The sequence below is a fragment of the Saimiri boliviensis genome, chromosome 5 (genome assembly GCF_048565385.1).
Source record: "Saimiri boliviensis isolate mSaiBol1 chromosome 5, mSaiBol1.pri, whole genome shotgun sequence".
Lineage (NCBI taxonomy): Eukaryota > Metazoa > Chordata > Mammalia > Primates > Cebidae > Saimiri > Saimiri boliviensis.
The window spans coordinates 94,722,246-94,740,280 of NC_133453.1; the positions used below are offsets into that span (position 1 = coordinate 94,722,246).

Below are 18,035 nucleotides of genomic sequence, written 5' to 3' on the forward strand. Positions count from 1 at the left end.
GGATGTTTGAACTTCTTTGGATACTTAATTTATATAGTAACTTGCTATTGGTTATCTTTTGAACACATAGTGCATATGTGTTGGTATTGTTATGTTTCCATGTCTGAGGACAGGAACTGTAATTGGGTCATCTTGGTGTCTTTATGCTTAACATAGTGCGTGCATATTGACCCTCAATAATCCCTTCTTGAATGAATAAAAGAAAGAAAGAATGAATGGATATTAAGGAAAATGTTTGTTAATATTATAGGTATAAATCATTTATACATTTAAAGGATATTGTAATATTTTTAATTTGTGAGGGTTTGTGGACTAAATTTTGTAGAATTGTTTGTTACTGCTAAGGAGATATCAGTGTAATAATGTCAAAGTTGTTTCGAGAAAAAGGAAAGTCCTCAAAATGATTTAGTACCAGTGTTTGTTGGGAGCATGTTATTTCATGAGTAAATAATAAATATGATTGCTTTCAACTCTATGCATAGACTGTTGTTTAAACAAAGATATTTTGTAGTACTCATGTTATTAAGATCTTGATTTTTAAAGAAATAGGCAATTGGAATTTATTTATTCAAAAGGCAAACAGGTCATTTGGTAATTTATATTACTGATGCTGATTTACAGATCCTTGGAAACGTCATATGGCTAAAGACATATTAAACCAGATTTTGTATTACTTGACATTGACTATATATGTTTCTAAATTCTTAGAGGGACAGCATTATATTTTTTAATACACAAGCAAATGGTTATGTACAATAGAATTTCATGTCCAAAAGAAATCTTAAGAGGTCATCTTTACATCTGCTTGTTTTGCCCTTGTCTGTCTTAGAAGGATGCACACTGCCTCTTCATTCAAAATCTGCAGAAGGAATGGCTCAGACTTGGTAGGAATCAGTATCTTACAACTCCTCCAGTGTCTAACTTATATTCTCTTTATTGTATTTCCATTCAGTTTCTGTTATTTTAACCTCACAGGACAAGATGACTATCTACTGTCTCCCATACAACATCCCCTATATAACGCTATTTTAATAAGTTCCTCTCTTTTCATTCATGATGGCAAGGTTGTTAGTACCTTAATTACTAAAACAATCTGTGCATGGATAGAACTTAATTCAAAGCAGGGAATGTATTCAAGTGTCTGGAACTCAAATTTTCTATCTGAGCAGTTTATAGTCACTAAGAATAAGGAAGCCCTTTTATCATTCAAAAGCAGCGTTGGGAGAAGAGTTCTTACATAATCACAATGTGGGCAAAATAGTTTCCTAGCTTTAAACTCAGAATTGGGTATTGGTAGTTCTGTTTGGTCCTTAAGCAGATCTTTTGGTGATACTTTTGGAAGTAATAAAGGTCAACACTTTGCACGTTAAAAAGTGTATGTAAAATATCAGCCCTCCCTCACTATTTTTACCTTTATTCTCAGTGATCAGTATAGTATACACAGTGATCAGTATAGTATACACTTACTATACTATACACATACTATACTATACATAAAGTATTCACATACTATACTGTCACTGAGGATAAAGGTAAAAAAGTATAGTTACTGAGTATGCACTTAGTAAATATTTGTTAATTGTTTAAGCATCCCTTGATAATGCTTCTAATATGAGTAGCTTTAAGCTTTGCATTTCTCCATTCCTCTGTATTTTATGCTGTCCAATAAGCACTCACACTTTATATTTTACTGTCTTTATCTTTCTAGTCAATGATACTGGCAGTGATTTAGGATTTACTTGAAGAGTTGAATACTATAGTAATACCTGAACAATTTGCTTTGTATTGACACTGTAATTTTCAAATTCAGGAACACGTCTTGTTTTATTCCTCATAAGATGGTGACTTAATTATAGCCTGTTGATGAGAATTCAGAATACATTAAGCGAATATTGTGTACCATGCACTTTGCTGGGTTATGAGTAGTTACAAACATGAATTATACATAAACCTCGCTGCCAAGAAATTGAGATCTGGTTGGGAGACACACATATACACTATATAACTATAGTATAAGAGTGATTGTGGTGAGTGCTCTAAACGAGATAAAAGCAAAATTTAGGGTATTACAGAGGAAAGCATAATTACTTCTGACTAGATGAATATGGATGAATGATCGCCTAAGTCTTCTTGGATGAGATGAAATGTGAATGGAGTCTTGAACTATAGGGATTTGACAGGTCATGAAGGAGAAAGGGTTCAGAAAGAAAAAACAACCTGCAGTACTTGCAGGTATGAATGTGTATGGCATGGAGTGTTTGATAAAATTTAACAGTGTCTTTAGTATTTAGAGTAATAGTGTGTCTGTGAGAGTGACAGGAATTGAGGCGATAATGGAGCATGGAACCACATTGTAAGATATCTTATTTCTTGTTAAATAATTTTCTTTATTTCATAGAAAAATTGTAGGTTTTTGAGAAGAAAAGTGACTTCAAGATATCTATAAATTTCAGAGGAAGAGTAGAAGATGTTAAATGTAGCTACAGGTAGGGAGATCAGTTAGAAGGCTGATAAATAGCTCATGCTGAAGATGATAAGGAAGGCTGGAGACAGCAGAGCTTGGAAGGAGGGTCTGATACCAGAGGCCTGGGGTGGGTCAGTTGCCCTGTGGCCTGTTGATTTGCTTAAAGGTGTGCAGCAGTGTTCTGGCTTCCAATAGAAGGTGCTTTCCAATTTTGAGTCTTCCTTCCACCTACTCCATTTTAGTGAACTGTGGAACATGCTCCCCCTCGCTGCACCTGGGAGATTAAATATTTCAATCATTTTAGCTTGAATTCTGGAAGGAAGCAAAAGGAGAATTTGAATAGTTATGTGAGCCAAGGATGTCTGCCACATTTCTTCAATTCCGTCTTTCCTGAGCTGTTGGTTTACCTTCTTGAAAATTCATAAAATTTACTATTGGTCCTTCTTTGAGACCCCGCTCAAATGTTTTACATTTATCATTCTATAATGAAGTTATATCCAGGCCTGAGGCTAGAGACTATATTTGGGTCATCATCATATCACGAAACAGTTTAATTTTTAGAATGTAATAATTAAGAAATGCTTGTTGAATAAAGCAAATTTGTTTATGTTTTATGGTCACACAGAGCTTCCTACTCTTTGCACCTACCAAGCATATGCCTATCAGGGTCTTACTGTGCCTGTTGCTTGGGCAGCTGAAGATCCAGATCTACATACTCGCAACCTCCTCGCCCTTTCTCATTTCTATTTAGATGCCATCTCATCATCAGCAAGATGTTTTCTCACAACCCTATATAAAATAACCTCCTCACCCCAGCCTTCCGTAGCCCCTATCCTCTGTTACCCTGTGTTATTTTTGTTTATAGGTACCCTCATCTGACATACATTTACTTGATATGGTCTTCTTACTCCAATTAAAAAGAAATTGCTTCTGATAAGAGTACCATTTGCTTTGTTCCTAATTTACGCTTGTTACCCCAAGCAGGCAGAACAATGGTGAACAGGCACTTAGTAGACACAATAAGTACTTGCTGAATGAATGAATGAATGAATGGCAGAGATTTGGCTGAAAAGGATACAAAACATTCACGTACAGGTTTGTTTGTAAGTTTATCCAAGCCATGGTGTTATTATAACTTTTATAATATCAAATCATTAATATTTCTCTCAGAAAATAAAAATTCTATTTTCTATAGATTGTGCCTGTGAAATCTAATTATGGATTAGTATTTGTTTTAAAAATATTTGAATGCCAAGCATATCCAGTCAGAAAACACTTTTATTATCCATGCCAGCTTAATTTTTAAGGCAGTGAAATGGAAGACTGTCATTTCAGTAAGCAACTTATTTTCATTTGTGAGAATGGAATATTTTGAGTATTCTAATTGATTTTTGAAGATGGTTTTACAAGAAAATAATCCTTATTTCTGTATATTGTACATTTGCCTTCGGGATGGAAGGAAACTAGAAACAGGCTTGGAAATTGTTTTTTCAGAAAGGTACAGGCTATAACTGAAGTGATTGTTGACAAATGTATCAGGAGGAGGGTCAGTCGGGCCCAAGGCAAAAGGTAAATCTTGGCATTCTCAATACTTTAAAGAAGACCTAATTTAAAAAATTATTTTTTATGCACATTTAAAATTTGTAAAGAGATTCCAGACTGTCATGAGCTCAAGACTATTTTTTATTGTATTTTATATCAAATTTCACTTGGATATTTTTTTAGAAATCGTAAGTCTATAATTGGGCAGTAAAAAAGTTAGCTATCAAATCAATATTATTATATGGCTTTTAGTGTCATAGGAATTCCCTTTTGGAAACCCATAAAAGCTCATTTTTTCTCACTATAAACTTTATCTGTCAGTTTTCTAGAAGGTCAGAGTACTAATGTTGGAGGTGATCTGCTCTGGGACAAAGAGTCAACAAACTGGTAATAAAGTTAAAAAATGCCATATGGTGGTTTCCTAAGATTAGGCTTTCTTTTTCATATCAAGTTTGCACTTATTTTAAAATATGGAAAGTTACATATCGATAGGTATAGTCTTTATACCCATCTAAATAGATGAAATAAGGTTGCCTCTAGTTTTTGCATTTGTATATTTCATATTTTGTTAGTATTTTTTTTTTTGTTTTCTAGAAATAGCTTCTTATTTATATACTTTCAGTAGTTTGGTTTTTTGGAATGGGTGGTTTAAAAAATGGAATGGGACGAAATGGTTGTGTTGGAAAACAATTCCAGGAACAGAGTTATTTCATATTACTTGAAAATGAAATATGTTGTTTAAATTGTAAAAGTATTAGAGCTTGGAGATTCCCTTTAAAAATATTTCTCTACTAAGTCTGAGTTGCCATTGGTTAATATTTATTGATTATCCATTCACGTATTTCACACATAATATAAATGTAGGACAAATCCGAGTGGTTATGAGAAGTTTTTTAAAAATGCAAATCTCTGTTTCTTTTAGTTCACTATCCAGTCTGTCCCTGCCCCATCTTATAACATGTGCAATACATGTGGATGATTATACAATAACATTTTCTAGCATTCTTAATATAAGATACTTCAAAAATTAAGTGTGCTACTATAAGTCTTTTTCAATTTTGTTCGCCTTAATTAAATGTTTTCCCTTATTCAAGACCCATAACTAATTATTGAAGCATAACATTTTGACATTTTACTTGAATTTTAAAACTTAGAGTTTATATTTTACCTTTTCATGTTCCTTTTCAAAACTCTAAGTACCGAAATAGTTATTTTAGTTTCTAACACACTGTCAAAATACCACCTCAGATTCCTTATATAAGTAGAGACCTTGATCTGTTTACAGTTATTTAATAAACATTTTAAGATTGAGAATTACCTTTAGTTCATACATTAGTTAAACAAGCAGTATTTGCAAACCAAGTGATAGTGTTTGTGAATCGCTATAGCACCATTAGTTTTAACCCTTGTTGATTAGTTTTTAAATTAGCTTCCTTACAGCAATAGTAGTTATAATAATTTCAAAACTACTTTCAAGCTCCTGGAAGGGAGAAAGTTTTCAGTAATTGGGAAGTAGTTTGTTATATCACACAATTTGGCCTCCTTCCCTAGTTAAGAAAAATGTTATAGTTTCTTTTAATTGAAGTTGAAGCATATTCAATGAAGATAACTTGAAGAATAAAATGAAGCACAAAAAGGGAAACAAAATTATTCCCAATTCGACCTCAAATGATCATTTATGTCTACTGTGTACATGTACTCTCTCTCATATTATGAGATACTAATTTTATAATATATTTTTACATATTCATTTCATGCAATCATGCAATAATGTAAACATTTTCCCATGCCAATATATATTCATTATGTTTTTGATCATTAATCATTTAATCATAAGAGACTCTTTTTGTAGGATATTTTGATTGTTTTTAATTGGGGAAAAGACTGCAATAAAGATTCTTGATAGCTTCCAGGGTTAATTCTTAAAAGTAGTATTGCCTTAATCATTAAAAAATCTGGATACAGCAGATGCTGGAGAGGATGTGGAGAAACAGGAACACTTTTACACTGTTGGTGGGAGTGTAAATTCATTCAACCATTGTGGAAGACAGTGTGGTGCTTCCTGAAGGACCCAGAAATAGAAATTCCATTTGATCCAGCAATCCCATTACTGGGTATATACACAAAGGATTATAAATCATTCTTTTATAAAGACACATGCACACATATGTTCATAGCAGCACTGTTTACAATAGCAAAGACCTGGAACCAACCCAAATGCCCATTGATGATAGACTGGATAAGGAAAATGTGGCACATATGAACCATGGAATACTATGCAGCCATAAAAAACGATGAGTTTGTGTCCTTTGTAGGGACATGGATGAACCTGGAAACCATCATTCTCAGCAAACTGACATAAGAACAGAAGATCCAACACCGCATGTTCTCACTCATGGGTGGTTGTTGAACAATGAGAACACATAGACACAGGGAGGGGACCATCACACACTGGGATCTGTTGCGGAGGGCCAAGGGAGGGACAGTGGTGGGATGGGGAGGTCGGGGAGGGATAACATGGGGAGAAATGCCAGTTGTAGGTGATAGGGAAATGGAGGCAGCAAACCACATTGCCATGTGTGTACCTATGCAACAATCCTGCATGATCTGCACATGTACCCCAGAACCTAAAGTACATTAAAAAAAAAATTGACTTGCAAAAAAAAAGTAGTATTGCCTTATCAAGAGATATACATAGTTTTCAAGCTTTTTGTATTATGATAAAATGTGATAAAATATTCTAATACTTTAAAGTAAAGCTAACTATATGTACTAGTGGATGGGGTAGCAGCTTTCAGTCTACATTTTGGAGACTTGAGAAAGGTCCTCTTTTAATTCACAAACTATTCTTTGCATCTGCTATACAAATGGTTGAAATTTCAGTATCACCTGTTGTTCTTTGTAACATACAAGTATTCCTTGGAGAGAAGTACATGCATTGCACCGCCGCAGGCGTTTACTCCAAAACATATGATATAGTTTATCTGATATTTCAAATTTAATTCTTTCAAGTAAAGTTTGGAAACAAGGTGGGTACAATGAACAAGGGGAATGTAAGAGGTTATTAGGATAGTTCAATTCTATCAAGATCAATTGAACAACTATTATAGAAAATATAGTATATTATATAACTAGTTTTAGTAGTTTAAATTATAAATTCTCTCTAAAATGATTCATTCTGTTTGTTAACTGTGAATGCTAATTAATCCAGTAGAGAAACTAATGATCCCAGATAATGGTCCATATATGTGCTGGAGAAAGATGCACGAGGGAATTAACTAACTCCTGAGTAACTTTACTCTGTTTGAACACACTGTTGGCAAAGTGTGAAATTACTTTAAGAGATGATGAGGATGGGGAGCGCAGCTTTTGGTAGTTTGTAAGAAATACTTTGGCTATAGGGTCTCTGCTTCATTAGACAAAATATTTGTATCATTGGAATGTCTCCTTGAAAAACCAGTTGATAAAAAGATACTAAGTGATAGACAAGGCCACTAAATAGATAAAAGTGGTAGTGCTTGTTCCAGTCAAGAAACTTCGAGCTGTTGATATGAGAAAGCCTGTGTTTCCTCTGTAGAAACTTTGGACAATAGTAGACCTTCTAGAAATTATACACAGTTGTCTGTGTATACCTTTTCTTTATTTAACAGTTTGAATCCTTAATATCTTCAGTATTAAAAAAACTCCATCTATTATTAACAGACTGACTCTTTTTCTTATGATAGTGGGTAGCTAATAATATGCCTCTTGTGATATTTAAAAATAGTGACACAGCTCTAATTACTGTATCTGTTAGCCCCAGATTTACTCAGACCTGGTCTAAACTGGGTTTCTGAGCTTTTAAAAATTTAGCATTAAAGATGTCTAGAGTCTGTTCAGTTTTTCTGGTGTTGCCTTTTTAAACTGTCAGCACGTGTCTTAAACTATTGGCATATCAGAAGATTTTTAAAAGTATATATTGGGACTAGAAAAAGAACTCCTTCAATAAATAAATAGAAGAAAATGTACTTTTAATGAATACTTTGAATACATTTCTGTATTCATGTAGAATGTTGGAGATGATAGCAATATCAATATTTTAATTGATACAGCTTTTATTTTATTTTAAATTTATTTTTTCTGAGATAGGGTCTCATTCTGTCACCCAGGCTTGAGTGCAGTGGTGTGATTTCAGCTCACTTCAACCTCTGCCTCCTTGGCTCAAGAGATCCTCCCACCTCAGCATTCCAAGTAGCTGGGACAACAGGTATGTACCACCACATCCAGCTAATTATTTGTATTTTTGTAGAGATGGAATTTTGTCATGTTGCCCAGGATGGTCTCCCTGGACTTAAGCAGTCCACCTACCTTGGCCTCCCAAGAGATTACAGGCGTGAACCATCATGCCTAGCCAGTCTGATACAGCTTTAAAACTTGTTTTTGTTGATTTGGATGTTAAAGGACAGCTTCTAATACTGGCTTCATATCATACTTATTAACACCATTTAAAAAGTCTTTTACTGTAGGCTGGAAACAGTGGCTCATGCCTGTAATCCCAGCACTTTGGGAGGCTGAGGCGGGTAGATCACCTGAAGTCAGGAGTTCGAGATCAGCCTGGCCAACATAGTGAAACCCCATCTCTACTAAAATACAAAAATTAGGCCAGGCTCGGTGGCTCACGTCTGTAATCCCAGCACTTTGGGAGGCCAAGGCTGGCGGCTCACCGGGTCAGGAGATTGAGACCATCCTGGCTAACACAGTGAAACCCCATCTCTACTGAAAATACAAAATATTAGCCAGGCATGGTGGCATGCGTCTGTAGTTCTAGCTACTCAGGCAGAGGCAGGAGCATCGCTTGAACTTGGGAGGTGGAGGTTGCAGTGACCCAAGATTGTGCCACTGCACTCCAGCCTGGGAGAGGGAGTGAGACTCCGTCTCAAAAACAAACAAAAAAAACCCAGAAAACAAAATGCACATGAACACGCGCACACACATGCACGCGCGCGCGCGCGCGCGCACACACACACACACACACACACACACACACACACGGCATGGTGGTGCGTGCCTCCTATCCCAGCTACTTGGGAGACTAGGCAGAAGAATTGCTTGAATCTGAGGCAAAGGTTGCAGTGTGCCGTGCAGCATAGCACTCCAGCCTGGGCAGCAAGAGTCAAACTCCATCTCAAAAAAAAGAAAAGAGCCGGGCGCGGTGGATCACGCCTGTAATCCTGGCACTTTGGGAGGCCGAGGCGGGTGGATCACGAGGTCAAGAGATCGAGACCATCCTGGTCAACATGGTGAAACCCCGTCTCTACTAAAAAAAAAATACAAAAAATTAGCTGGGCATGGTGGCGCGTGCCTGTAATCCCAGCTACTCAGGAGGTTGAGGCAGGAGAATTGCCTGAACCCAGGAGGCAGAGGTTGCGGTGAGCCAAGATCGCGCCATTGCACTCCAGCCTGGGTAACGAGCGAAACTCCGTCTCAAAAAAAAAAGAAAGAAGGTCTGTTACTGCAAAGTGATTTTCACTGATATAAAGTGAATATTAAAAATATCGAATGAGTCTAACATTAATACATTTAAAGATGATCTGTTACTAGCCTTTTAGCCCCCTATGGAAATTCCTCTTTCTTCTCTCAGATGTTTACCTAATATTCTTTTACCTCCTGCAATGCTAGGATTTTGCTTTTTTTTTTTTTTTTTTTTTTTTTTTTTTTTTTTTTTTTTTTTTTAGTTGCTTTGCCTCATGGATAAGTCAAATTGAATTGTGAGATTATGGCCTTTTCATTTTTCATTAGAAGTGACTAAATCCAGAACCTTACACTCAGTGATATTTATTTCAACTCATCAAGGGAATGCCACCCATGTTTGCTTGCGTTGCTGTATTTCAAATGGGACATTTAGAATATTTGTGTGTTAGAGTAACACTGCTATTTCTGTTTCAAAAATAACTGAAAATGTGATATGTGTCTCCTACTTGGATAGGGAAACTTCTCAATAACTTTTGTAGTTAATATGGATTAAGTTATTAAAACATGTTTGAGTGAGACTCACTAGCACCAGTATAGTTAAGAATGTTAGTCATCTTATTTTAAACTCATTTGGTGTGTATATTTATAATTACCCTGTACAAAGTCAGTCTGAGTTAAATGTTGGCGTAGAAGCCAGTTTAGGGTAGCAAGATAATGTTTCTGTCCAATAAAAAATGCCAGTATAATGATTAAGCCAGTGGACTTCTTCCAGGTAATAGACATGACTATTTTTGAATTAAACATTCTTGTAGACTCCAGTCAGGTTGGGGAAGATGCTTTCCCAGGACATGGAACATAGTTTCTAAATCCTTCAACAGGGCAGACAATTTTCCTTAGATTGAGGGGTGACATTTTTAATAGAATTGGATGCCACCTAATATATTTACATGGTGGTACAATCTGTACATAAAATTCTGCCTATGAGAGTAAATAGTAATGAGTGATAGGAAGAAATAATTTTTTATGTCTGATAATAGTAAAATTCTTGAATGAATTAGGAAGAAACTTTACACATTTATTAAACACTTTCTGTTTGCTGAGTGCTGGAGATACAATGGTAACAAAACAGACCTAGTCAGGTGTTTCCTTGGAACTGAATATCCAGTAGAGATATTGACATTAAATATTTACTTGTATAAATATATCCTACTTGTGGTAAATATAAAGAAATACTACTATTGTTTTGTCAAGAGAACCTTGACTTTGTTTGATGGTAACAGTAGTAAAATTTTGAGCTAAAATGAATATAGCTATGTGGCTGACTTCTTCACCTACTCCAAACCTTTGTTGGCATATGACTCTTCAATATCGTTTTTTTTTCTCTCCAGTCCTAGTTCTTAAGACCTATTATTCTATCAAAAAGGCAACTGTTCAGAGCTGAGGGATAAAGAATAAGGGTTACATCTTCAGAGGAGTGGTGATTATATTGGACTTTGGGAGGGATCATAAGAAATTAAAACAAAAATTTAAATATTTTACTCTATGATATTCAGTTACTTATATTACTGATGCCTTGGTTTTACAAACTAGGAGGCATTATTACATATTGTATGTGATTATATACTTATTAATTTATAGTGACATTTATATTCCACAAATATATAAAACATATGCCACGTTATATACATCATTTATATATTAATAATTATTAAATACATATATTTCCTCCTGAAACTCAAAAGACTAGAAAATGGAGGTTTCTGTTACATGTTGTATCCTGTGCCTGCAGTGACGTATAGTGGAATGTGATGTGAATATGGAGTCAGAAGACCTGGGTTTTAGTCTTGCTTTGTCACTACTCTGTGATGTCGATATTTTTTATATTTTGTATTCTGTAAGTAAAAGTGGTTGAACAATGGTGTCAGCATTCTTTTCACCTATTATTCTGAATACACCTTGACTTCTCTATTTGGATATTCATATTCGAATGGGTCAGGGTGCCCAGTTTCCTCCCACTGAGCTGGTGTACAGTCCATTTCAAGAAGGTGGAAGGCTTCTGGAGGAATGCCATCTTTGAGAAGGAAATACATTATTCATCTTGTCAAACTTTTATACAAAGAATAATTGTTGGCAGAAAGTATTTAAAAATGCCTTTTTTTCTTCTCTGTTAAATAAAAGCCTAATTACTAGAAGTGGAATGGGCTCTCTGGATTGATGGTGAGGGAATTGGCTTCTCATCTTACTTCCACTTCTCAAATTAAACTAGTATGATAATAGATCAAACAGAATAAAAAACTGCAGGTGATTTTCAAAATTTATGAAATTTACAAATACTCTCTTAGGCCATAAAACTCACTTTGGCCTAGAATTCAATTGCTTATTCTGTTTCTCCCATTTCTTTAATCAGTATTACTTCTGCTGTATTGGTAGTTTAAAATAAACACATATCTATATGAAAAAAATTATTTCTCATAAATTCTGCTTCTGTCAACAATAAAAAGGCATCAGTATTTCAAAGAGAACATAATAAAATGTGACCAGATATACTTGCTGCTTGATTTAGTTTAGACTTCAGGAATAATGGGAAATCATTAGTATCAAGTACAGTGCTGCCTAACTTGTTGCTTAGAATCTGTGTTAAGTGAAAGCAGTGTTACTTTAAAGGCAGAAGAAAGTGACTTCCTGTGTCCCCGATTTTCACTTCAGCTCCAGCAAAACCTAGTTCGTCTACGATGTGTCAGGTCCTGAGATACCTTTCAGGAAAATAATGGCACAGCATCCATTTTTCAGATTTTCACAGCTCCATGGAGAAGCAGAACATGTGGCTGCAGTGAAACAAGTATAATTCTACTGTACAGAGTATAAAGGAAGTCATGTTTAGGAGGAGTTCAGGGAAAGGCTTCATAGAAATGGTGATTCATGAGCAGAAATTTTAACAAAAGTTCATTAAGTGAACAGAGAGCAAAGGCCGATGGAGGTGAGATAAAAGTGTGAAGTCATAAGAGCGTAAAACAGCTCTGGAGTGTGGGTGTTTGGTATTGCTGCAAAGTAGAGGCTGGGGAAGCTGGGGAAGTGGGATTGAAGTGAGAGAAGGCCAAATGTGGCTTTGGTGAAGAAAAAAGAAGGGGCCAGGAAATGAGTCTTAATTGCCATGTGTAGGGCCTTGGATTTTCTCCTTAGGTGATTTAAGGTTTTTGAGTTTGTCATTTTATGGTCAGATTTCCATTTTGGAAAGATTATTTGTGATTAGCTTAAGGAGAATGGCATGGTGGAAACAAGATTGTGTGGTAGCATGGAGGCCTAGTTAAAAGGATAATGAGATATTTTAAATGAGTGGTGAGATGATTTTCTGGTGTAAAACTTCCTCTTCATAAATATGCCACCAAGTTTGTGAATGCTGGGAAATTAAAAATATTTGTAGCAATCAGTAGAACAAATTCATTGCTGCTTTTATAGTTTGAAATTATTCATGGAATTAATAGCATTTGAAAATTGAAAGGGGTTTAATATTTTGTCTGTGGAATTAAGCCACTCAACTTTTGATACAAACAAATACCTTGTAATTTTGCTATATAATGGGGAACACAACCTCACAAAAATATATTGAACTTGTATACTTACTAGTTATTTGCGGAAGTTGTACATACTTGAAAACAAGTACATGATGTCATAGTGCCTAGTACATGGTAAGTACTCAGTAACTGTTTGCTGAATTTGCATTTGATGCTTATGAGTTTTAACCAAGACTCTTTATTAATTCAAGTCTTGGAATAAGTATCTTTTATTTATTTATTTATTTTTTAAATGCAGGACCCTGCTCTGTCATTCAAGCTGGAGTACAGTAGCACAATCATGGCTCACTAACCTCAAACTCCTGGGCACAAGTGATTTTCCTGCCTCAGCCTCTGGAGAAGCTAGGACAATGGGTGCATACCCCCCACAGTCAGCTAATTTTTAAATATTTTGTAGAGATGGAGTCTGACAGCATCCCAGGCTGGTCTGAAACTCTTGGGTTCAAGCCATCCTCCCACCTCAGCCTCCCAAATTGCTAGGATTATAGGCATGAGCCACTGCACCCAGCCATGACTGATACTTTTAAGCAGAAAGTAAAATTCTAAACCAATAAAAAAGAAAATATTATCAGAGAAAATTAAAGTCACAAATACATATAAGATGCTAACTTTGCAAAGAGCATTTTTTAAAAAGACATTGCAACTCATGTAATTGGAAAAGCACATTTTAAAATAGCTTTAAATTTTCTCAGAAAGTATGGTGTATAAGTTTTCCTACCAAATCTTGGTTTTGATGCATGAATTTTCAGTTCTTAGTCTCTTCAACATGACACGAAAATCAGAGTTGAAGAGATTAGGATATCCATAACATTGAAAGGGATATACATTATTAGCTTACCACATCTTTGTCAGTTTGATCCCAGAATTAAAACAAAATGTTGCTATTTAGGTACATATGGTAGTATACAAGTTATCATAAATGTTAGACTGTATGTCCCCTTACCAAATAATGGAATAATGATCACTATCCATCAAGTGTTATTCGCGGTTCAGACTAATGCTTCATTCCTATTAGCCAAACTTTGTTTAAATTTATATAGAATATTTTCAGTGCATAGAGTTTTATGTATGTAAAATTATTGCTATGCATTTAATAGCAGATTATATTTCAGTTTTCAGAGGCTATATTCTGATTTTAGAGGTTAAGATGAATTTGCTGTGCCTGATTTTTATAGAAGAATTAAAAAAAATAACTTTTTAATAGAATCTGTTTATCTTGTCTCTTTTTTCCCCAATGTGATAGTTGATTGTAGTACATTACTTTGAGGAAAGTTTTTTTGAAAAATGTATTTTTACTTCACACTCACTCTTAATAGATTTGGTTAGGGGAATCACTGGTGACATGTTTTAAAGCAGAGAACTTTTCAATGCTGCTTATTTTTACTATTTAATGAGATTTCAGGTATATTTTAACAACTGGGGTTTCCGTGATGAATCATTAAAATAAGCGAGTGGGCCGGAAGGTAATACTAACTTTTCTCAGCACTGCCCTATTTTACTCTGCTGTATTATTGGTTGCTTTTTAAATAGAACCTGGGTGTGTTGGTGGGTGGAGGTGCAGAAGGGAAGGGAGAGAAAGGGTCAGTAAGAAAATACCAGGTAAAGTTCTGATGACCTACTGAGAAATACTACTCAAGTTTCACTTTCCCCAACTTAAGTCGTTTAGTGTTTAAGCCCACTATTTTTTGCTTTAACAAGATTAAGTTTCCAAATATTACATATAGGTAAATCAAAACTGTATTTTCAACAATTGAAGTTTTAAGGTATATATGTGGATTAGCTTGTGGAATCAATTTCTCATGTGTGTGGGATTAAAACCGTTAAAAGCATCATCACTGAAACTGTACCTTCCTACAACTAACCAATAACAGGTGTCTGTGGAATATATTAATACAACAATTCCTCTGATTTAAAATTATTACTGGGTCTTCGGTTGGAAAATGAGTTGAATATTATAGGTAACAAAGTTGACGTCAGATATGAAGGCTAATTAGGGGTTTCAATGTGACTAAAATTTATTTATTTTTTTAAATTGACATGATGTATTTATATTTAGCATATACTTTTCAGTAAATCAATGGCATATTGCAGATTTTTAATATCTATACTGTTAAAAGCATTTCAACTACCACAGCAGTTCTAAGTGCTAAAGGAGGTAGACAAAATGTAGTTCACCTTGAAAATGATCATAGCTTAGGGAATAAAGAAATTGGGTCAAGCTTAAAATAAATGCAGGTACAGTGACAAAAAATTCTGATAAAAATTTAAAAATATTCACAGCGTTGGTTTCAGGCTACTTTTGTTCTCTGTGATCTTATCAGTGCATTGTTAGTTTTTAGTTGGGATGATGCTAATGGTGATTTTTCATTTTGGTCAAAATGTTTGAAATACTATTGATATTTTCATGTTGTATCCCCTTTCAATTATAAATATACTTTTTAAAATGGTAGACAATTCTTAAATAGATCATTTTGACCTCTCTTGATCTTAAATAGAATTTGAAATGATATAAAATTTCTGTGTAACAGCTATCACTTTGACAAATTTTATATTTCCAAATTTGATGTTTAGCATTTAACCATATATCATTAAATCATAGTATTGATAATGAATTAAACTTTCATAAAGCTTTAGTAGTATACTAGGTTTTCATTCATCTGGTGTCATTGGGGAATAAACTGTGCTGAAGAAGTGAGTTTTTCTTTCACTGAAGCTTGTTTAAGCAGAAAAACTTAAAAATCGATAAAAATTTATCTGATATATGCTCTTTTAGGGAGCAAGCATGGAGCTGCCATATTTACTCTTTTCTTAATGTTGTATAAGAACATTATGAGTGCCATGCAAAAAGGACATGGGTTTTCTGGGTGGTATTTATTTTCCAACCTAGGTTTTTGTTGTTTCTTCCTTTTAAAGTGCCACACCCCTAATTCTGGTATTCTTTTGTTATTGTTGTTGTTTTGAGATGCAGTTTTCCTCTTGTTGCTCAGGGTGGAGTGCAATGGCGCCATCTCGGCTCACGGCAACCTCTGCCTCCCAGGTTCAAGTGATTCTCCTTCTTCAGCTTCCCAAGTAGCTAGGATTACAGGCATGCACCATCATGCCTGGCTAATTTTGTATTTTTCGTAGAGATGGGGTTTCACTGTGTTGGCCAGCCTGATTTTGAACTCCTGACCTCCGGTGATCCACCCATCTGGGCCTCCCAGAGTTCTGGGATTACAGGCGTGAGTCACTGTGCCCAGCCTAATTTTTGTATTCTTAATCAGTTTAAATGTTTCATAATTTCAGGTCTCTTGTGGTATTTGTGACAATGCTTTAACAGATTCATAAACTGAGGCACCAACAGAAGACATTTGGCTCTCTACCATCTTCTGGCAAACACCTGGCCATAGCCTCCTCCTATAAAGGAAACCCTGTTCTTGCTTTGGAGTTAGCACTTTGAATAGTGAGGCCTGATTACTGCTGCTTCCAAGTACTCCTTAGTAGCCTTTGCTAGTGGTGCAAAAATGTCTGTATTCACCCTACATGCTTGTGAACATCTGTGTATCAAAGTGACCACTTGCAGATTTTTCTGACTATTGCTGAAATGGGCAAATAGTGTATTCCCTTTATATTTTAGCAAATTCCACCATAGCAGTGAAGTAGGTTCTTTTTTTTCTTTGTTCAACCTCATGCTTGTTTCAAGCATTTTTCTAAAACAAAACTCAAACACAGCCAGAATATTTGAAGTGTTCTTTGAAGTGCTATATGTCATTTGGTTTGAATCATATATTTAAAAATCAGCTTCCCCCCTTTTACATGTATCTAATGGGAATCATTTTTCTTCCAGGTTGTACTTCAAGAAGACCATAGGGAAGAACACATTTTCATCTTGCTGCAAAAGTTGCAATAGAAGTAAGTGGGGGAACTGCCAGGATATGTCTGTCTCCACAAAACAAGCAGAACAAATTTCCATGAATCAAAGCCACTAAGTATAGTTTTCAGAGATGGTAGGACATAGTTATTTTCCCTAGAAAAACAACCAAAATGCAGGCACACCCGTTGGCCACCAGAAAAAATGCTCACGTAAACACTAGTTGAAACCTGTACATTTCACCCTTCTTACTGAGCTGTCAAAGGGGTGGAAATCTATTGTAGCTATAATCTTTTTTCCCCTTTTCTATTTTTCAGCCTCCCACATGCTTAGTTCAGTTCTGCCTACTGAGCGTCTTGACTCTGTAGCAGCACCTACATGTACTGCCTCCACAGTGGCTGATAATTTGCAGATAACTTATGAACCAGACCCATCAGAAATGTCTGTACAATATGTCATGATATGTACTTTACATTAATCTTGGAAAAGGATAAGATGATGAAGAATCAGAAAGCAGTTTTCTTTTCCAGTATTGATACTGCTTTCTTTGAGGTTAGATGAGTGAAATATTCTTTAGAGTGGTTTGTAGCACATTTCATCACTTGGGGAAATAGGTCGTATTTACAAGACCCTTTTAGAAACCTTTTAAGTACATACAGGGCATATGTTTAATACACCTTAGTGTGAGTAGGTCAGAGGAAATAAAGCAAGATAGTAGATATCTGCGATGTGGTGAAGTAAGCAAATTAATGTTAAACTGTATATTCTTTCTTGAAACCTTTGGTATAATTTTCAAAATTACCTTTTATTGTTCTTTCAGTTACTTTCTAGAAATTTCCATCATTTGAAGGATTAATGGCTACCACTTTGTTGAACCTAGAGGGTGTCTGTTAACTTATTGAACACTACCTTATTAGAGCAGAAGTCTCCAGTGGACCATGAACTCTGCATGGCTCAGCCTTTGAGCTCACCTCTTACCCACAAAACCTGCAGGGCTCTCAAATTCATGTTTAAAATGCAAGCCGCTGACATGGGATGTGTAAACACCCACTGCAATTTCAAATGCATTTGTATATCCACCTTTTTCATCTATTCCTTTTGGGTAGGGGACCATGATTGAAAATTACTGATTTTAAAATGGCAGAAAATTTGAAGA

The 18,035-nt window shown here is 35.2% G+C and overlaps 1 protein-coding gene across 10 annotated transcripts in view; it reads left to right on the forward strand.

The window, feature by feature from the left end:
- The window catches only part of GTDC1 (glycosyltransferase like domain containing 1), a 424,620-nt gene that overhangs the window by 109,894 nt on the left and 296,691 nt on the right, over window positions 1-18,035 (forward strand). For all 10 annotated transcript variants that reach the window (XR_012517769.1, XR_012517768.1, XR_012517770.1 and 7 more), the window contains exon 3: window positions 16,856-16,920. The gene's annotated coding sequence lies outside the window, so the exon portion shown is untranslated. The remainder of the gene's footprint in view (window positions 1-16,855; window positions 16,921-18,035) is intronic.